The sequence below is a fragment of the Rana temporaria genome, chromosome 8, assembly GCF_905171775.1.
Source record: "Rana temporaria chromosome 8, aRanTem1.1, whole genome shotgun sequence".
In the NCBI taxonomy this organism is placed as follows: Eukaryota; Metazoa; Chordata; class Amphibia; order Anura; family Ranidae; genus Rana; species Rana temporaria.
The window spans coordinates 37,329,828-37,352,425 of record NC_053496.1 but is presented as its reverse complement, the minus strand read 5'-3'; positions in this window follow the sequence as shown (position 1 = coordinate 37,352,425).

The window sequence follows — 22,598 nt, the reverse complement described above, 5'->3', positions numbered from 1 at the left end:
TAGAGAACTACAAGTTCCAGCATGGACTGATAGAGAACTACAAGTCCCAGCATGACCTGATAGAAAACGACAAGTGCCAGTATACCTTTATAAAGAACTACAAGTCATTCTTTGTCAGGGCATGATGGCACTTGTAACTTTCTATCAGGCCATGCTGGGTCCTGTGGTGCTCTTTTGCACTATGCTGACCTGTGAGCCCCCTTCCACTTACCTCCTATGATTATTCTGATGAGGGAGGTATGTCCCAGGCAGTCCACCAGTGTGAAATGTAGACAGCATTTTTGGTGTCTCAGGTGTTGGGAGGTGGGCATGGTGCAGGAGAAGATGCCCCTCTGGTGGTTCGTGTTGAAGACAGCAGTGGAGGAGGTAGCGCCCAGTGGTAATGTGGCCCAGCACCCAGATATTTGGGTTCAGAGTCTACCCCTCTGCAGAAGCAATGCATTCCAGCATGGTAATTGAAAACTTCCTGGTTGTACACTACTTTTCCTTCCCTCCCGGAAACAAATGGTGGGAAATATTGGTTCCACACTTTGTGCAGGAGAATAATTTAATACAATTATTAAGGCCAGGGTTGCCAACCGCCAGTAAATTTACTGACAGTTTGTAAAAATCTGTAATTATTTTTCGAACAACCAGTAAATATCAGTGGTTAATAATTTCATGCTGTGTTGACTTTTTAAGTGTAAATCAAGCAAATGACTTTGTTATAGGTATTGTCAGTGTTTCCATATCATGTTTATACTGTTTAAATATTCACTGTGTTAGTTTTCAATAGGAGTTCTGTCATTTCTCAGGTTGCCAGTAAAAAATGTGCTCCGCCAGTAAATGTTTTGTCAGTAAAAAATGCTGCGGGAGGTTGGCAACCCTGGTCTAGGCCTAGGGGATGTTCTTAGCAAGAGTGAGTGAGTCTCCATCCCCAAGGGAGCCTGATCTGCTTCTGGGGAGGAAGTAGGGTGATCTCTGTTCCAGAATGTGTACAGGGCCCCGACGTGAAACCTCACATTGTTATCTGTAGTCACCTGCGACATGTCACTATTCCAATAGTTGGCATGGAAACTATGTTCCTGCCAGTGGCAGCTGGTGCTCAATTTTCAATATTCTTCATCCCCCGGTGCTAGCTTGATCGTTTGGCTCAACCCCGATCACTTGATCGGTCGCCGCCGCCCGCCAGGCTCCCCCACCAGCCCCTGCATTTACCCCATCCAGGTGGCGGCTTCCCCCCTGCGTTTCCTCCTGAGTCTTGGCGGTCACTTCTCCTCCTGGCCAGTCAGGAATTAGGACTTACGACCAATCAGGTCTTAGGACTCCCGGGGAATCGGGATTCAGGACCCGCTTCCTGATTGGCCCGGGAGGAGATACAGCAAATATTAATTCACTAATGTCACACAACATTTGGTTCTGAGGGGTGCAGTGCTCTGCCCCCCTGAGCCCACCATTTTTTAAGCCAATTAGGGCCTCCGAACCTAATCATGTGCGTATAAAAAAAAAAAAACATTGGAATTCATGAATCCAGCGTCCTGCATGTAAATTAGGGGCCGGGCGCATCGATTGGGGGGGTGGCACCCCTGCGTCCCTAATGGATGAGCCGCCACTGGTTCCTGATGTATTGGGGTTCCCCCGCGGTTGCGGAACACCAGGGCCCAGTCGCAAATGCGACTGCTGCAACCCTGGTAGTTCCGCCACTGCCCTCAAGGCCCAGGAACTCTTGATTGTTCACGCAGATACTGCTGGTCAGTAACTCTTTGGCAATTAGCTTCCCTTTAAAGATTCACACAGGAAAGCCCTATTTTGAGTCCTCTCAATGTTCTTATATTAATTGAAACTCTGATGAAGAGGGAGTTTATTCTGACCCCAAAACACATTGGTTGTTTTTTTTTAAACAAACTCATAAATACATTTTGACTCTTTCATCTTTTAGGTACTCCTTCCATTGGTGCATGTTTTTCTGGTAACCTGTTGGGTACCCAATGGAGAGTAGCCTTGTCTGTTGTGAGCAGCTTAACCTGATGCCCCGTACACGCGACCGGGTTTTCCGACGGGAAAACTGCGAGGAGAGCTTTTGCCGGGAAAACTGCGTAATCGACCAGCAAAAAAAAAGAGAAGCAGCTCTCTTTTTTTCCCATCGGGATTCCCGGCCGACTTTTTCCCAGCGGAAAACGACCATTTTTGTTGTTTTCCTGTGGGGAAACAGACCGACGGAGCATACATACGGTCGGGATTTCCGAGGAAAAGCTCTCATCTGAGTTTTCCCAATGGGAAATCCGAACGTGTGTACGGGGGAAAAACTAGAGAGCAGGTTCTCAGTTTTCCCCTCGGGATTTCCAAGGGACCTTTTGCCGTCGGGAATCCCGGTCGTGTGTACAGGGCATGAGACAGTGAGCTTTTGAAATACTACTTTGTATGAACTCACATCAAAGTCTTGGGTCCTTTTTTCTTCATTGTAGAATCCACCAATTTATCAATCTTGGGTGGCTCATCCTGAGCTATGAATATAAAGACCAGGGCCCGGATTCACATACATGCAGCGCAGAGAGACAAGCACTGTATTCACAAAGCCAGTGCTGCCAAATCTGCGCTGGGTTTCTTAGGCGTAAGTCGTCGTAAGTGGAAGTGGGCGTGAGCCATGCTAATGAGGCGTGACTCCATGTAAATGATGGGCCAAGCGCCAGATTGATACGAATAACGAACGGCACATGCGCCGTCCCGTGGACACATCACAGTGCACATGCTCAGAATCACGTCGGAACGAATGCCTAAGATACGACGGATCACTGCCTACGGCGTGAACGTAGCCTACGCCCAGCCATATTCACGTCCAACGTAAACGACGTAAAATACGACGGCTTGAGTTCCCTGTTCCATACCTTTGCATGGGTTGCACCTCATATATGGGGAATAACTTTACGCCGGACGTACGACTTACGCAAACCGCGTATATTATGCGCCGGGCGCAAGTACGTTTGTGAATTGGCGTATCTCCCTCATTTGCATATGTGCATAGAAAATCCATGGGAGTGGCAAATGCGCCCAGCGTAAATATGCGCCTACTATACGCCGGCGTAGGCAAGTTACGTCGGTCGGATTAAGCCTATTTTCAGGCGTATCTAGTTTTGTGGGCACGGCGCACAGATACGACGGCGCATATTTGCACTTACGCGGCGTATCTCGAGATACGTCGGCGCAAGTGCTTTGTGAATCTGGGCCCCCCTTCCTAAACTAATACTTGAATCTTCCTTGCTTTGTACAGCATGTGGGATAAAACATTCACCTACAAAATCCTTACACTGATTTCCCATCCCCTGGATTTGTATCCATGATGTTGATTCTCCTTTAAACGTCTTTATGATATACCCATGAAGTTTTCCTGTCTGGTAGTTCTGCTCTGTTTAAGTCAGAATTATGCATGGATTTCCTCAATGACCCACATTTAAAACCCTTAATGCATAATCAATCAGTGCAAACTTCTTGTAGTCTTACAAAACTCTTCTTAATACATCGCTTCTTGTCTGGATCTTGTTCTCCGGTATGATTCCAGAAGGCCCAGAATTCCCTTTAGGCGATGAAGACAAGGTGCCGGGGGAGCATGGGGCGACACTGCTTAACAAGAGAATCATTTTCCAGCAATATATAGAGTTTAAAATAATCATGGAGCAGAAAAGTGCTTCCAGATTTACAATCATGCGTGACATATTGTATACCGACTACAGTAATTGTGGAGTCTTCCATGTGCCACGTAGAGCATAAAGGTCCAACTTATAGATAAGAAGTCCTCCTGTCATCAGTTCAAATCACAAAAACCATATGACACACTACTGTCACACACTATTAACATCATATCGTACATTTATATAGCTCTGACATAAAGAAAGATTAGAAGAACTACATTTATTCACTCTTGAGAAGAGGAGAATTAGGGGGGATATGATCCACATGTACAAATATATAATAGGATACGAAGAAAGAGGATGGATAGCCGCACTCCAATGACCAAACGGTTGTCTTTTATTCAAAAAAACACAGCAAGTACATCACTTCACAAGGTGCAACAAAGGAACAGGTAGATAGCCAACGCGTTTCGCACTGAGCTAGTGCTTAATCATGGCTAGTGTGCAAACTGGACTGTTTAACCTATATATAGGAAATAGAGGTGAGCATGTGACTCCCATCACCAAATTGCCGGGAGGAATCTGTAATTAGGAGACTCCCCCCCCCCCCCCCCCACATCCGATGGGAGTCATAGCTCACCTGTGCATACTAAAACACATATGTGTGAACACACCTTAATCAACACAAATTCTCTGATCCCTCACAAAACTTCTTTTGCATATATAGAGTGAAAATAAAAAGTATATAAATATATACATAACACAATCATGTAAAACAGAAACACCCTATACAATAAAAAGTTGTGCATAGTACATAAACATAAACATTATAGGTGTAGTGATCTAAACATAACATAGGCATGTGTATATATAGATGCATGTGTTATGTTATGCCTATGTCCTCTTTCTTCGTATCTTATGCATGGTCAGTGCATCGCCAGCACCAGGGCCGGATTAACAATGGGGCTGATGGAGCTGCAGCTCCAGGCCCCTTTCTCAAGATAGGCCCATTTGCCCAAAAAAAAAAAAAAAAAAATTTTTTTTTTTTTTTAATTTTTTTTTTTTAAAATCGAATTTGGGGGGTTGTAGCTCGATGACCAGAGGTCATAGAAACCCCACATTTGGGGGTAGGCATGGGAAGAGCTACCCCACAACTGGTTAAAATATGGGACGACTATCATTTATGGTTCCGGAGATACAGGGATGCTTGCACAGCCTGTCAGAAGCTACATTCAGAGCGGCCAATATAAATACAAGCTGACACACTACAGCAGACTGATAGGATCACAGTGCTTATAATAATTATTTGTATATTACTCATGGTAATTAACCCCTTGCCACCCAGGCCAATTCTGACACTTCTCTACTACATGTAAAAATCATCATTTGTTTTTTGCTAGAAAATTACTCTATGGTGGTCTTTGCACTTTTTATGTTGCACGGTACAGAGCTGCACGATTCTGGCTAAAATGAGAATTGCAATTTTTTTGCTTAGAAGATAGATCACGATTCTCTCACGATTGTTGCGGCGTAACATCATCTTTCACATTAAAAAAACAAACAAAAAAAATGGGCTAACTTCACTGTTTTGTTTTTATGGTTTTTATTATTCATTGAAGTGGGAAAATGCAGTGTGACATAACATATTGCAGCAATAGCCATTGTATTCCCTAGAGTCTCTGCTAAAATATATATAATGTTTGGCAGTTCCAAGTAATTTTCTAGCAAATAATATTGCTTTCTAACTTAAGAAACAAGTGTTGGACTTTAAGTGGTTAAATTTAGTTACAATGTTAGTTACAATGTTTCATTTTGTTTACAAACTTCGCAGACTGCCCAGATTTGTTCTTTACACACAGAAGTGTATCCCTTTGATCTAAGAAGGAAGCGTCAGTTACAATGTTTCCTGTTAAAAACTTGGCAGACTGCCCAGATATTTTCTTTTGACAGCTGAAAGTCTCTCCACTTGTTACATGAAAGAATCAGCAAACTCTGCATTGGAGATCGTCAGGGGGGTTGAATCGAGATCACAATTTTTTTAACGATTAATTGTGCAGCTCTAGCACGGTATTTGCGCAGCAATTTTTCAAACATGTTTTTTTGGAAAAAAATGTTTCATTCATTAAAAAAACAGTTAGTTAGTTAAGTTAGCACAATTTTTTTTGGTATCCTAAGCGATGCTTTACATTTTTTTAGGTTACATGTTTAGAGTTACAGAGGAGGTCTAGTACTAGAATTATTGTTCTCGCTCTAACGATCGTGGCGTATGTAACCTGTGTGTATCTGGCTCTGATACTACCAGTGCCTACCCAGCCACTGACTAGTATCTCTCCCCAGCCTGTCCCCACACACCCTCTCACCTGCTGACCTGTGGATGGGGGAATCACTCCTGCAGTGTTATTGTGTTCTGCCAGTGAGTACAATGATCAGTGTTGCTAACTTTAGCTGGCAGCACTGATTGTTTTAAGAAGAAAAAAACAGGCTGGTTGTACTCAAGTTGATTAATAGATTGACTTGTGTAAAACCAGCTAGCCCATACATAGATTGACTATGGCTGGTCTCTGCATAATTGGCGTAATTTCAATCCATGTATGACCCGCTTAACCACTATGCAGTCCCTAAATATCCTTCCACTCCTGTACATAGTGCTCACTGTCATACTCTCCACACTCCTCTCCTGTACATAGTGCCCACTGTCATACTCTCCACACTTCTCTCCTATACATAGTACCCACTGTCATACCCTACACACTCCTCTCCTGTACATAGTGCCCACTGTCATACCCTCCACACTCCTCTCCTATACATAGCGCCCACTGTCATACCCTTCACACTCCTCTCCTGTACATAGTGCCTGCTGTCATACACTTCTCTCCTGTACTTAGTGCCACTGTCGCACCCTCCACACTCCTCTCCTGTACATACTGCTCACTGTCATACCCTCCACACTCCTCTCCTATACATAGTGCCCACTGTCATACCCTCCACACTCCTCTCCTATACATAGTGTTCACTGTCATACCCTCCACACTCCTCTCCTATACATAGAGCCCACTATCATACCGTCTACATTCCTCTCCTGTACATACTGCCCACTGTCATACCCTCCACACTCCTCTCCTGTACATACTGCCCCATCATACCCTCCACACTTCTCTCTGGTACGTACTACCCTCTGTCATACCCCCTCACTCTTCCTGTACATACTGCCCATTGTCATACCCTTCACACTCCTCTCATGTACATAGTGCTTTTTTCCGTACCCTTTGTACTCCTCTCCTGTACATAGTGCCCACTGTTAGACCCTCCACATTCCTCTCCCTCACCTGCACATACTTCCCACTTATATACCGTCCATACTCCTCCCCTATGTCGCTTACCCACAAAAACAGTTCTTTAAAATTATACTGAATATCCTCAATGTTACCAGCTCTAGAATGGACACACTTTTGTTAGTTCAACTAAAGGAAATATCAGTTCTCATATTTGTTCTGCCCCATTATTAGTACTCATTTAATTTTGTGATTACTACTATGATGTATAGAGGAACATCGGGGATCTCAGCTACTCTAAATATAGCACTTGTATAAAAAAGTGGCCCTGAAAATATTTTTTAAATGTTGGCAACTGTGCACTTAGGCACTGCCCAAGAGCCACCGTCCACCGGGTCAGTAGGGGGCCCCATGAGAGGCTCCTGGGATCCTGTGATAATAAAGCGGTAGTAAACTTTCCTGACATTACTACTTTTTAGAGGCCCTGGGGTAGGTTATGCCACAACATACAAGTATGCACAGCATATTAGCACATTAGTGTACACTTCAATTTTCAGACTGAGCCCTCCAGTGCTGCGATGAATCAGGTGGGGCCCGGGCGCTTCCATCTTCACCCGGTCTTCCTTCTGGGTTCTGTGCCTTTGGTCACTTGCCTTGGCTGGGCTGCGTTCATGTCATTCCCACGCATTTATTTATTATTTATTACACCCCATTCACACCTCCGCGACAAAAGGCCAGACGCCGGCCGCTCGTGCCGCTGGAGGGGAGAATTCCCATTGCTGTCTATGAGATGGTTCACATCTCATAGACGCCGTACACCTGCGGCATGAAAAAAAAGTCCCGGACCCTTTTTTTCAGGCGGCATTGGCGTTCGGCCATACAAAGCAATAGGAAGGATTTGTAAAAAAAAAGTTACACTATTCGCGGCAAAATACTCCGCGTACGCGGCGTTACTTGTCGCGGAGGTGTGAATGCAGCCTAAAAGGCCCCACCAAAATCCTCAGCACCAGGCCCATGATGTTCTTAATCTGGCCCTGGCCAGCACCCACGGTATCCTGAGTCAGTCCATCTCTACATAGTGACCCACCTGGAGCATACTTGCCAACTGTCCCGTTTTTAAAGGGACAGTCCCGTTATTTGGGACCTAGTCCCAGCTAATTTAGCCTGCCGGGACTTGTCCCGGCTATTGGGGAAGGCAGGTGCGGCTTCTGGGTCTCAGCAGGGACCTGAGCCTGCGGTGTGTGTTTGGGATGCAAAGCTCCTTTCTGTTCCCTCCCCTCCTTCCAGTCTCGTGCTGTGCGGGGTCCTTGTTATCTCTGACTCAGCCTCCCCTCCAATCAGCAGCGCGGTGTGCTGTGAGACCTTGGAGGCGGAGCTCACTGTAGCTCCTGTCGGCTGGCCAGAGGAAGGGAGGAGGTGAGTGAGCTGAACTTTTCTGGGAGAAGTTTCCTAGGGTGGATAGTAGTACAAACTTTCAAGGAGATTTTTTCTTAGGAGAAGGATCAAAGGAGATAGTGAGGGGGAGGGGGCTGAGGTCTGCAGCCCAAACACATTTTGGCAGATTACTTCTAAGCATGAACAGTCTGTGCAAACATCATCCAATCCAATTGCTCAGACTAGATAATGTGGGGTCATTTATAGCCATTCATGTAACCTGTGTGTGTATGTGGTGAGTTCACACCTCTGATTGTACATGTATACAGGTTCTGAGTCTGTGCAATCAGAAGTGTGAACTCACCACTTACACACAGGTTACATGAATGGCTATAAATGACCCCACATTATCTAGTCTGAGCAATTGGATTGGATACAGAGTGCTATGAACTGGATTACATAGATCTGTACTTACATCTAGTACTGTTGTATGATTCATTGTTTTAAATGTTTTTAGTGGATGAGTTTTTTTTTATTATATACATCGCTATCTGACCACTTCTCAGTCCCCCTCTCCTGTACATACTGCCCCCAGCTTGCATCACCCCCAGATCACATCATACAGACATCACTCCGAGCGAAATACCCCCCCCCCCCCCGCTGAGGGACATCATTCCATGGTCACTTACCTTCCCTTATCTTCCCAACATCACTTCCTGATTACCCCATAGACACCACAAGAAATCCCTCCCCATTATGCCACCGCCATACCCTCCAAACTCCTCTCCCGTACTAACTGTGCCCATCATACCCTCTGCACTCCTCCTCTCCTGTACATACTGCCCCAGCATACCCTCTGCACTCCTCCTCCTCTCCTGTACATACTGCCCCAGCATACCCTCTGCACTCCTCCTCCTCTCCTGTACATACTGCCCCAGCATACCCTCTGCACTCCTCCTCCTCTCCTGTACATACTGCCCCAGCATACCCTCTGCACTCCTCCTCTCCTGTACATACTGCCCCAGCATACCCTCTGCACTCCTCCTCTCCTGTACATACTGCCCCAGCATACCCTCTGCACTCCTCCTCTCCTGTACATACTGCCCCAGCATACCTCCTCTCCTGTACATACTGCCCCAGCATACCCTCTGCACTCCTCCTCCTCTCCTGTACACACTGCCCCATCATACCCTCTGCACTCCTCCTCTCCTGTACATACTGCCCCCATCATACCCTCTGCACTCCTCCTCCTCTCCTGTACACACTGCCCCCATCATACCCTCTGCACTCCTCCTCCTCTCCTGTACACACTGCCCCCATCATACCCTCTGCACTCCTCCTCTCCTGTACATACTGCCCCATCATACCCTCTGCACTCCTCCTCTCCTGTACACAGTGCCCCCATCATACCCTCTGCACTCCTCCGCTCCTGTACACACTGCCCCCATCATACCCTCTGCACTCCTCCTCCTCTCCTGTACACACTGCCCCCATCATACCCTCTGCATTTCTCCGCCTCTCCTGTACACACTGCCCCATCATACCCTCTGCACTCCTCCTCCTCTCCTGTACACACTGCCCCCATCATACCCTCTGCACTCCTCCTCCTCTCCTGTACACACTGCCCCCATCATACCCTCTGCACTCCTCCTCCTCTCCTGTACACACTGCCCCCATCATACCCTCTGCACTCCTCCGCCTCTCCTGTACACACTGCCCCCATCATACCCTCTGCACTCCTCCTCCTCCTCTTCTGTACACACTGCCCCCATCATACCCTCTGCACTCCTCCTCCTCTCCTGTACACACTGCCCCCATCATACCCTCTGCACTCCTCCTCCTCTCCTGTACACACTGCCCCCATCATACCCTCTGCACTCCTCCTCCTCTCCTGTACACACTGCCCCCATCATACCCTCTGCACTCCTCCTCCTCTCCTGTACACACTGCCCCCATCATGCCCTCTGCACTCCTCCTCCTCTCCTGTACACACTGCCCCCATCATACCCTCTGCACTCCTCCTCCTCTCCTGTACACACTGCCCCCATCATACCCTCTGCACTCCTCCTCCTCTCCTGTACACACTGCCCCCATCATACCATCTGCACTCCTCCTCCTCTCCTGTACACACTGCCCCCATCATACCCTCTGCACTCCTCCTCCTCTCCTGTACATACTGCGGAGTGGGTGGAGCTTCGGGGAAGTGAGTGTGGTAATTAATTAATAGCTGTGCTGCAAAGTGTCCCTGGAATTTTTTCAAATGTTGGCAACTATGCTGGAGCGGTGATCCCTTCTCTTCTCTATTGGTTTTGGATCCTGTACAAATATATAATGGGTCCATATAGTAAACTTGGTGTTGAGTTATTCACTTTACGGTCAACACTGAGGAACACCTGGCACACCCCCCTGCACACGCCTATGCTCTGACGTATTACTTGGTGCTGTACAGAGAACACTGAGCCAATCACGGCAGTCTCGGCCCCAGGTGAGCTTACATTCTAAGGTCCCACCACAGGCACATCATTATTATTATACATTTATATAGCTCTGACATTTTCCACAATGCTGTACAGAGAACACTAGACTATTCATAGTCTAAGCACCAGAAGAGCTTACACTCCAATGTCCCCACCACAGTCACACTATTATTATACATATTTATCTAAAATATACCCCAGTGCTGTACTGAGAACACTGAGCCATTCAGTCTCCATCAGTCTCCGCACCAGAGAAGCTTACAATCTAATTTCACACTACAGTCACACCTATTTGTTATACTTATATATGGCTCTGACATATACCAGAGTGCTATAGAGAGAACACAGAGCCAATCACATCTGTCTGTGCACCAGAGGAGCTTACACTCTAATGTCCCCACCACATTCAAACACATTATTATTATTATACTGGAATATATTGATTTATTTAATTCTGACAAATCTCACAGCACTTCAGAAAGAATTTTTTAAAGGAACACTAAAGGCAGAATCTTTTTTTTTTTTTTTTTTTAAATAACAAACATGTTATACTTTCCTCCGCTGTGCAGTTCGTTTTGCACAGAGTGGCCCCAAATCCTGTCTTCTAGGGTCCCTCGGCAGCTGTCTCGGCTCCTCCTTGCAAAAGCTTTCTACCTTCATGCGAGCGAGCTTGCATGGTTGGAAAGCTTTTGCGAGCGCGCTCCCGTGATACAGCGGCGGCCATAGCCGCCGACTGTATCACTCGGCCCCCGCCCCTCGGTGCGCCGCGTCATCCACTGTGATTGACAGCAGCGCCAGCCAATGGCTGCACTGCTATCAATCCGAACAGGATGACAAGCACGCGCCCGGGACTTTCGAGGGGTGAGGTAAGTAAAACGGGGGCTCGGGGGGGGCCGGTGCATTCAGATGTTTTTTTACCTTAATGCATAGGATGCATTAAGGTAAAAAAAACGTTTACCTTTACAACCCCTTTAATGTAATCATAGTGCTGATGGAACGCTCCAACGTTCACACCACGTGTAGAAATAATACTCAGCGCACTTTTCCTCTGTGTTCATTCCACAAGATTTACCAGCAGGGTCAGATCACTGGTCGCAATGTTCTCTCTCACACGCCAGCAATAAATCCGTATTGCCACTCAGCGATCTATTTGTATAACTGCAGAGTGCCTTACGCTTAGGGACCATAGTAATTGCCTTCAATGCTGCCGACAACACCAACAAATAGGCCCTTGTTGTATAATTCAGCCATTTCCTCGTTCATATAGTTGTGCCAATTTGTTGAAAAAATCTCCCCATTCCGGAATTCTTCTTCTTATTCCTAAATGATTTTTTGGATGTCTTTAGCCTACGTACGGCCCCGGACAGAAGTATTTATTCCGCCATCATTCTCCCTTAACCTTTGTTTTTCTCAAGAGCCCGGAACCTCTAGACGGATCCTCGTTGGATGCTTTTGTGCGCGCCCAGCCGAGGGGCCCCGGCTAATTACTGCCAAAACAAAGAGTGTGCCAGCTCCATTGTAAGATGCTGCCTGTCACGGCGCGAGGTACCCAGAGACCCCGGAGTAGATGGATGTAAACGGAGCTGGCATTACACGGAGATGAGAGACAAGGCACATCAAATAAAAAAACACACATCAAATCCGCATACAACTTTCTAAAAGGTTTCAATAATTTTCAAATTGCACATGATTGCTTCGCTGCGAGCCCAGGGCTTTGATCTGCGGAAAAAAATTGGAGCTTCCTCAAGTTTTAAAAGCATTGTTAGAACAAGCGCAGGAGATTGATCTGACTCCCCCCTCTTGTCGAGGTGATGAGCCCCCCGTCCCTCTCGGCAAATCCAGCCATTCTTCGCAGCAACCTCCGCGCAATCACCCCGTGACGGGCTGGTTTTTAAGGGAGGAAAATATCAAAAATGACTAATTATCTTGTACTTGTGCATTACCCTAGTGTGAGACAACAGATACAAAGAAAAGGAAAAGACATTTCAGAAGCTGTGCAGATAGGTGGTGGAGGGCCAGCACGCCCAAAACTGATATTTCTATTATAAGTGGAGAGCAGTGCGTCTTTTGAGTGAGGTTCCCTGCCGCGGTTCCTCCATTTCAGCCATCTTTAGATTTTTCTGCTGCACTTGTTACATTTTCCATAATATAAAATGCGGAGGTCTCCCCAAGAAATAAAAAAAAGCCATAGTCACCAATATTAATAAAAAAAGATGCCCTCCCTAACCTAATGTGTCCTTCACTTCTAACTAGTGTCTTGTAAGCGGGGTCAGGTGTGGCGATTTACAGGGGGAGACGCACGTAAAGTTCTCTGAACAAAACAACGGGCCAGATCCTCAGAGCGAGTACGCCGGCGTATCTACTGATACGCCGGCGTACTTTCAAATTACCCGCGTCGTATCTTTAGTTTGAATCCTCAAACCAAGATACGACGGCATCTGGGTTAGATCCGACAGGCGTACGGCTTCGTACGCCTTCGGATCTAAGATGCAATACTTCGGCGTCCGCTGGGCGGCGTTCACGATGTTTTCCGCGTCGGGTATGCAAATTAGCTATTTCCGACGATCCACGAACGTACGAGCGGCCGGCGCATTCCTTTACGTCGTCGGCTTTTTGTCGTTTTTTTTCGGCGAATAGTCAAAGCTGGTATTTTGCGGTGTATAGTTAGACTTGCCATGTTAAGTATGGGCGTCGTTCTCGCGTCGAAATTTTTTTTTATTTTTTTATTTGCGTAAGTCGTCCGTGAATCGGAATGTACGTAAGTCCCGTCTAAGTTAAAAAAAATGACGTCCTAGCGACGTCATTTAGCGCAATGCACGCCGGGAAATTTCGGGACGGCGCATGCGCAGTTCATTCGGCGCGGGGACGCGCTTCATTTAAATGAAACCTGCCCCCTAAACGCCGATTTGAGATACACTACGCCGCCGTAAATTCTTTGAGGATTCAAAGCAGCCAAAAGTAAGTTACAGCGGCGTAGCTTATCTCACATACGCTGCGCCGATCTATTTCTATGTGGATCTGGCCCAACGTTTATTACCATGGCCGGTAGTAGTAACAGTCAATACAATCGTACAGTGGAAAGTTCCTCTTCAGGCCTGGAAACACAAACATGCAGTACAGATTCTGTTGTGCAATTTCCGCACACGCAGCGGGACACCGGATTGTCCGGTAGAAGTTGAGCGTCTTTCAGGTGAAAAGGGGTTAACGCTACAGGACTCCGTAGGACCCCTAAACTATCTCTCACAGCAGGGTCTCTGTCTCACTCTGCTTAGACCCGGGAACTCCCCACACGTGCCAGGGCTTTTCTATATATGGAAAACCACCTCCAAAATGGCCGCTCAGATCTCGCGAGATCTCGTGTGTCCTATCAGGACACCGGGCTCCTCCAAAATGGTGTTGGAGACACTCTAGAGCACAGGTGTCAAACACAAGGCCCGCGGGCCGAATCCGGCCCTCCAGGCCATTTCATGTGGCCCTCGCACCTCTCCTGCCCTCCTGGTCCTCCTCCAGACCCTGTACTTTCTGCTTTCAAGTAATGCATCCAGCTTCTTCCCAGCAGCAGCATAAGGAAAGGGGGTGCACTGTGATGTAAGGGAGAGTGGGGGGACTCAACTTCTGATGGTGGGGTGGCTCTTGACATCTAATGTAAGGGGAGGGGATGCACTGGACAGCTAATCTTACAGATACAACCGGCCCTTTTGAGGACAATCATAATGCTGATGTGGCCCATGATGAAATTGAGTTTGACACCCCTGCTCTAGAGGCAGAAGTGTTAAACATAAATACATACTGTACAAAAACATAACAATTTGACTGCAATATGAACACATATGATTACTCCCCCACTTGCGCTTTCACCCCTAACCAGGCTGCCTTATCACTAGCAGCTGCCTACAGTCTGATGGCTGCAACCAAATAATTGCATTTCCACAACTTCAAATTAAATAAAATCAAAAATGGCTCAGCCAACATTTTTGATTTTTATCACCAGTATTAGCCAGAAACATTTTATTGATAGACAGAATGGCCCTTATGGGAGAAATCCTCAAAAAATATCTACTAAAATGAACGATTATTGACAAAAATGTAAGTAATTCTTTCAATAACTTATAACAATATCAAGTTTGCATGAATAAATAATATTAAAGATACTAACGGAAAATTATAACAACAACAATAATAATACTAGTAATAATAAATTTGAACAATAATATTATTAAAGTGGTTGTATAGTCTTTTTTTGTACTTTTACCTACAGGTTAGCCTATAATAAGGCTTACCTGTAGGTAAAAAAATATCTCCTAAACCTTTATGGTTTAGGAGATATTCCCCTCGCAATGAGCCGCCGCCTGCAGTGGCGCATGTGCACAGGGTATTCTCGGCTGATGGCCCGGCACACCCGGACCTTGCCGGAAAGAAGTTTCCCCCGTGCATGCGCGGGAGTGACGACATCGCGGCTCCAGCCACTCACAGCGCTGGAGCCACAATACCCGGAAGACACGCCGAAGCAACATGTCAGCTACCTCGGCGTGGACCAGGTAAGTTACCGATGCCTCAGGAAACCGGTCGTGTGTACATTTTCGTCGAGGAAACTGTCGAGAAACTCGACGAGCCAAAAAGAGAGCAAGTTCTCTATTTCCTCTACGGGAATGGAGAAACTTGCCTTGTCGAGTTCCTCGACAGCCTAACAAGGAACTCGACGAGGAAAACGATGTGTTTCGCCCGTTGAGTTCCTCGGTCGTGTGTACGAGGCTTCATTCTAAGGTAAGTATTTCATAATGAGCTAGTATGCGGTGCATACCAGATCATTATGCCTTTTGCCTTACAGGTGACAAAAAAAAAATCCTGGGACTAAACAACCATTCTGTGATACCCAAATGTCGGCTACAGGCCAAGGCTCCATCAATGGCGAAATGGGCTTGGGAAATTAACAAGATTGATTACATAGAATGTATTATCGCATGGGACGAGAACAAATCGGACCAATCGTGTGGTCTCATTTCAGATATTCTTGTGACTTTGACTTCTTTATCTCTTTTAACGCCTGAAGACCCTATAGCTTCCGGGCACCTCCCCTGGTCCTCTTTCCCTACCTCCCTTTTTTTTTTTTTCTATTCAATTGTCAATCTCCCTCTGTCTGGGGCTCCATGCAAGATCTCATCTTGTGGAGTTTTAATAATCATGAGAACGGTGAGGAATCAGCCCAAAACTACACAGGAGAATCTTGTCAATAATCTCAAGGCAGCTGGGACCATCGTCACCAAGAAAACAATTGGTAACACCCTTTTCCGCGAAGGACTGAAATCCTGCAGTGCTCGCAAGGTCCTCCTGCTCAAGAAAGCACATGTACAGGCCCATCTGAAGTTTGCTAATGAACATCTGAATGATTCAGAGGAGAACTGGGTGAAAGTGTTGTGGTCAGATGAGACCAAAATTGAGCTCTTTGGCATCAACTTAACTCGCCGTGTTTTAGGAGGAGGAATGCTGCCTATGACCCCAAGAACACCATCCCCACCGTCAAACATGGAGGTGGAAATATTATACTTTAGGGGTGTTTTTTCTGCTAAGGGGACAGGTAAACCTCACTGCATCAAAGGGACGATGGACGGGGCCATGTACCATCAAATCTTGGGGAAGAACCTTCTTTCCTCAGACAGGCCATTGAAAATTGGTCCTGGCTGGGTATTCCAGCATGAAAGAACACACAGCCAAGACAATAAAGGAGTGGCTCAAGAAGAAGCACATTAAGGTCTTGGAGTGGCCTAGCCAGTCTCCAGACATTAATCCCATAGAAAATATTTTGAGGGAGCTAAAAGTTTGAGTTACCAAACGTCAGCCTTGAAACCTTAATGCCTTGGAGAGGATCTACAAAGAGGAGTGGGACAAAATCCCTCTTGAGATGTGTGCAAACCTGGTGGCCAACTACAAGAAAAGTCTAAGGCCCCGTACACACGACCGAGAAACTCGACGGGCAAAATACATCGTTTTGCTCGTCGAGTTCCTTGTTCGGCTGTCAGAAAACTCGTCAAGCCAAATGTTCCCATTGCCCAACGAGGAAATAGAGAACATGCTCTCTTTTTGGCTCGACTAGTTTCCCGACGGGTTTCTCGGCGAAAAGTGTACACACGACCGGTTTTCTCGGCAGAATACGTCTCCCATCGAGTTTCTTGCTGAATTCTGCCGAGAAAACCGGTCGTGTGTACGGGCCTCACCTCTGTAAGGGGTTTGCCACCAAGTTTGCCACCAAGTACTAAGTCATGTTTTGCGAAAGGGTTAAATACTTATTTCACTCATTAAAATGCAAATCAATTTATAACTTTTTTGAAATGCAACATTTTCTGGATATTTTTGTTGTAATTCTGTCTCTCATTGTTAAAATAAACCTACCAGTCAAACGTACAAAATCAGCAGGGGATCAAATACTTTTTTCTCTCCCTGTACTTTGTTCTTGAAAAAGTTTAACCAAAAACTGCAGCCCTAAGTAATCAATTTCTCTAGGAATAAAATACATCAGTAATGGCTGAATAGGAGAGTTTTAGATGTGATACTGAAGAATGCCATTGTAATTCCTAAAAGTTGGGGGACTAAAATTGTACTAATGAAATAAGTGGGATAAAAAGGTTTAAACGATAAGGATGGGCACTTAGTCTTGTTGAATAGGAAGGTGTGCTGTGAAGTAAAGTCATTGAAACCAAGAGGGGAAATGTAAAAACTTAAGGAAGATTTCCAAGTATGGATATTTTTACTTAGTTACACTGGTCCAACTTGGAACAATGTAACTATGTATGAACCACATCTTTGGGATCCCTCTAAAAGCTGCAGATCACAGTAGTAGCTATTGCTACTCCAGTGATCTCCACAAGTTTATGGGTCCCATGCCAAACAGTTGCCTGCAAACACAGGAGATCACCCACTCGCCTCAGGTGCCATTCAGAAAATGCAAAGAACATGTTTGGACCAATGTATGTCTATGCATATAATAAATCTAAAATTAAATTTGAACAGATACTGTACTACTGATTTTAATATGTGTATACCAATGTGTGTATATAAACCAAAACTTGCGCATACAATGTACTGTGCTTTTGCAGTTATTTCCAGTTTCTAGAGGGATCCCACAGATATATTATATAAAATTTGATATAAATTCCACACTATGGTATGTGGCGCTATGAACTAATGATGTCGGTGTGACGAAACGCGTTGGTTGGGGCTTGTTGGCGTCACTTCCGCATTCACACTTTTCAGGTCAATGGAACGCAGATGGATGTAGTATGTCGGAAGTACCATTAAATGTGTTGTAGCCTGTGTAATGAGAGCATTTACACTGTGAGTAGTAATTTATATGCTTTCATAATTTAAAAATAAAATGGTAATATGCTAAGGAAGGCTGCCTGGTTTTTATCTCCCCTTACTATCCACTCTAAAGGGGAGAAACAGAGACAGCAAAAGGAAGGCTGTTTAATACAAAGTGCTTGTGTCATCATAATCTAGTGAGTGTGGTGAGAAAGGAGGAGAGCACGGAGTGATTTCACCAAGATCACTGACTGTCATGAAATTTGAGCACTGGGCACTTTAATTCACACATTTATGGACTTTATTCCTTTTTTCACTGAATTTAACCACTTGACAACTGGGCACTTAAACCCACTTAATAACCAGACCAATTTTCAGCTTTCGGTGCTCTCACATTTTGAATGACAATAACTCAGTCATACAACACTGTAACCAAATGACATTTTTGTCCTTTTTTTCCCACAAATAGAGCTTTCTTTTGGTGGTATTTGATCACCTCTGCGGTTTTTATTTTTTTCGCTATAAATGAAAAAAGAACGAAAATTTTGTAAAAAAATGAATTTTTCTTCATTTCTATTATAAAATTTTGCAAAAAATGAATTTTTCTTCATAAATTTGGCCTAAAATGTATACTGCTACATATCTTTGGTTAAAAAAAAAAAAATTGGATATTATTTAGTCTGGGTGAAAGTTATAAGGTCTACAAGCTATGGTACCAATTACTGAAAATTGATCAATTTGATCACATCTGATGTACTGACAGCCTCTCTCATTTCTTGAGACCCTAACATGCCAGAAAAGTACAAATACCCCCTAAATGACCCCTTTTTGGAAAGAAGACATTCCAAGGTATTTAGAAAGAGGGATGGTGAGTTTTTTGAAGTTGTCATTTTTTCCCACAATTCTTTGCAAAATCAAGGTTTTTTTTATTTTAATTTTTTTTCCACAAAAGTTTCATATTAGCAGGTTATTTCTCACACACAGCATATGCATACCACAAATTACACCCCAAAACACATTCTGCTATTCCTCCCGAGTATGGCGATACCACATGTGTGAGACTTTTACACAGCGTGGCCACATACAGAGGCCTGACATGCAGGGAGCACCATCAGGCGTTCTGGAGCACCCAGACCAGTTCTGACATTTCTCTCCTACATGTAAAAATCATCATTTATTTGCTAGAAAATTACATAGAACCCCAAAACATTATATATGCTTTTTTAGCAAAGACCCTAGAGAATACAATGGCGGTCGTTGCAACTTTTTATCGCGCATGGTATTTGCACAGCAATTTTTCGAACGCATTTTTTGGGGAAATAAAACAGTTTTGTGCTTTTTAAAAAAAAAAACATTAACGTTAGCCCAATCTTTTTGCATAATATGAAAGACGAAGTTACGCCGAGTAAATAGATACCCAACATGTCACCCTTCAATATTGCACACGCTTGTGGAATGGCGCCAAACTTCGCTACTTAAAAATCCCCATAGGTGGCGTTTTAAATGTTTTTACTGGTTACATGTTTTTAGTTACAGAGGAGGTCTGGGGCCAAAATGATTGCTCTCGCTCTAACGTTCGCAGCGATACCCCACATGTGTGGTTTGAACACCGTTTTCATATGTGGGCGGGACTTACGTACACATTCGCTTCTGTATACGAGCACGCGGGAACAGGGGCGCTTTAAATATTTATTTTTTATTTTTATTGTTCATTTTACTTTATTTATTTTAGTTTGACACGTTTTTCCCCAAAAATAAATGTTTTGATCACTTTTATTCCAATTACAAGGAATGGAAACATCCCTTGTAATAGGAATATAGCATGACAGGTCCTCTTTACAGTGAGATATGGGGTCAATAAGACCCCACATCTCACCTCTAGGCTGGGAAGCCTGAAAAAAAACAAGAAAAAAAACGATCCTGGCTTTGATCGCAGCGGTGAGTCAGAAGAAGCACCGGAGGGCGAAGGGAGTGGGGACGTCCCTTTTTGCCTCCCGTAAGAACGATCAAGAGGCGGAACAGCCGCCATGATCGTTCTTATGGTGTAGAGAATCGCCGGCTGAAAAAAATGATATCTGAATGATGCCTGTAGCTGCAGGCATCATTTAGATATCCCTGCACAAAGTCAAGGACCTCATATGACGTGGGCGGGAAGTGGTTAAAACACATTTTTTTCCCCAGAGTATTTTCTGGGTATTGCAGAGTATTGGCCGGGGTATTGCAAAGTATTGGTGCGGGGGTATTGCAGAGTATTGGTGCGGGGGTATTGCAGAGTATGGTGCGGGGGTATTGCAGAGTATTGGTGCGGGGGTATTGCAGAGTATGGTGCGGGGGTATTGCAGAGTATTGGTGCGGGGGTATTGCAGAGTATTGGTGCGGGGGTATTGCAGAGTATTGTGTGGGGGGTATTGCAGAGTATTGTGTGGGGGGTATTGCAGAGTATTGTGTGGGGGTATTGCAGAGTATTGTGTGGGGGGTATTGCAGAGTATTGTGTGGGGGGTATTGCAGAGTATTGTGTGGGGGGCATTGCAGAGTATTGTGCGGGGGTATTGCAGAGTATTGTGCGGGGGGTATTGCAGAGTATTGTGCGGGGGGTATTGCAGAGTATTGTGCAGGGGGTACTGCAGAGTATTGCGCGGGGGGTATTGCAGAGTATTGTGCGGGGGTACTGCAGAGTATTGCGCAAGGGGTACTTCAGAGTACTGGCAGGGGGTACTGCAGAGTATTGCGCGGGGGTATTGCAGAGTATTGGTGCGGGGGTATTGCAGTGTATTGTGTGGGGGGTATTGCAGAGTATTGCGCGGGGGTATTGCAGAGTATTGCGCGGGGGTATTGCAGAGTATTGCGCGGGGGTTTTGCAGAGTATTGCGCGGGGGTTTTGCAGAGTATTGCGCGGGGGTTTTGCAGAGTATTGCGCGGGGGTTTTGCAGAGTATTGCGCGGGGGTTTTGCAGAGTATTGCGCAGTGGGTATTGCAGAGTAATTGCGCAGGGAAGGCAGAGCATTGCAGAGTATTGCGCAGGGAAGGCAGAGTATTGCAGGGGTTAATGCAGGGATGGCTGAGCAGGGATGGATGGATCTGTGACTGCAACAGTCACAGATCCATCCCACACTGCTGCTGCCATCCGCGCTCTCCTCTCACACTGTACCGATCGGTACAGCGAGAGGAGGGAGGAACCGGCATCATCAAATGACGCCGGTTTGTTTACCTGTGATCGCGCCGTCATTGGACGGCGCGATCACATGGTAAAAGACCGCTGTTGTTGGTCAGTTACCGTGATCTGTGTAGCGCCGGGTCTCATAGACCCGGCGCGCACAGAATTTTCTGTGTGCGCGCCCGAGGCGGCGCGCATTACTGCTTCTGGTGGGCGCCGTTTCAGAACGGCGACCCCCAGTTAAGCAACCACCTTGCCGCCGTTTTTGGACGGCGGCTGGTGGTTAAGTGGTTAACATATGGCATTTATGAGATATTAATAATAATATTAGAGTTTAAATTGATCTTATCTGTTTATAAGGCACGGTGCACTTTCATATAATTAATTGATTTATTTGTTTGATTTATATCTGTTTTCAAGCACTGCAACTGTTTAGTTTGGTGTAATTATTCGTGGTAAGCACAGTACATTCTATACTCAAGTATTGGTTTATGCACACAAATTGGTACACACATTTCAAAATCAGTAGCGCCACATCTGTTTGAATAAAATTTGAGGTTATCCTCATTAGGGATGAGCCGTTCGAATTCAAAAGTGCTCATTTTAAAGCCTAATATGCAAGTTATTGTTGTAAAACGTCTTTGAGAACACGGGTCGTGCCCCAGGGAACATGTATTAATGGAAAAAAAGTTTTAAAAGATTTTAACGATGCTTAAATAAAAAAAAAAATTAAAAATTCCTTTAACCACTTAACCCCCGGACCATATTGCTGGTCAAAGACCAGAGTACTTTTTGCGATTCTGCACTACGTCGCTTTAACTGACAATTGCGCGGTCGTGCGACGTGGCTCCCAAACAAAATTGGCGTCCTTTTTTTCCCCACAAATAGAGCTTTCTTTTGGTGGTATTTGATCACCTCTGTGGTTTTTAGTTTTTGCACTATAAACAAAAATAGAGCGACAATTTTGAAAAAAATGAATATTTTTTACTTTTTGCTATAATAAATATCCACCAAAAATATATATATAAAAAAAAAAAAAAATCCTCAGTTTAGGCCGATACGTATTCTTCTACATATTTTTCGTAAAAAAAATAGCAATAAGCGTTTATTGATTGGTTTGCGCAAAAGTTATAGCGTTTACAAAATAGGGGGTATTTTTATGGCATTTTTATTAATATTATTTTTTTTACTAGTAATGGCGGCGATCAGTGTTTTTTTTTCGGTACTGCGACATTATGGCGGACACTTCGGACACTTTTGACACATTTTTGGGACCATTGGCATTTTTATAGCGATCAGTGCTATAAAAATGCATTGGATTACTATAAAAATGCCACTGGCAGTGAAGGGGTTAACACTAGGGGGCGGGGAAGGGGTTAAGTATGTCCCTGGGTGTGTTCTTACTGTAGGGGGGGTGGC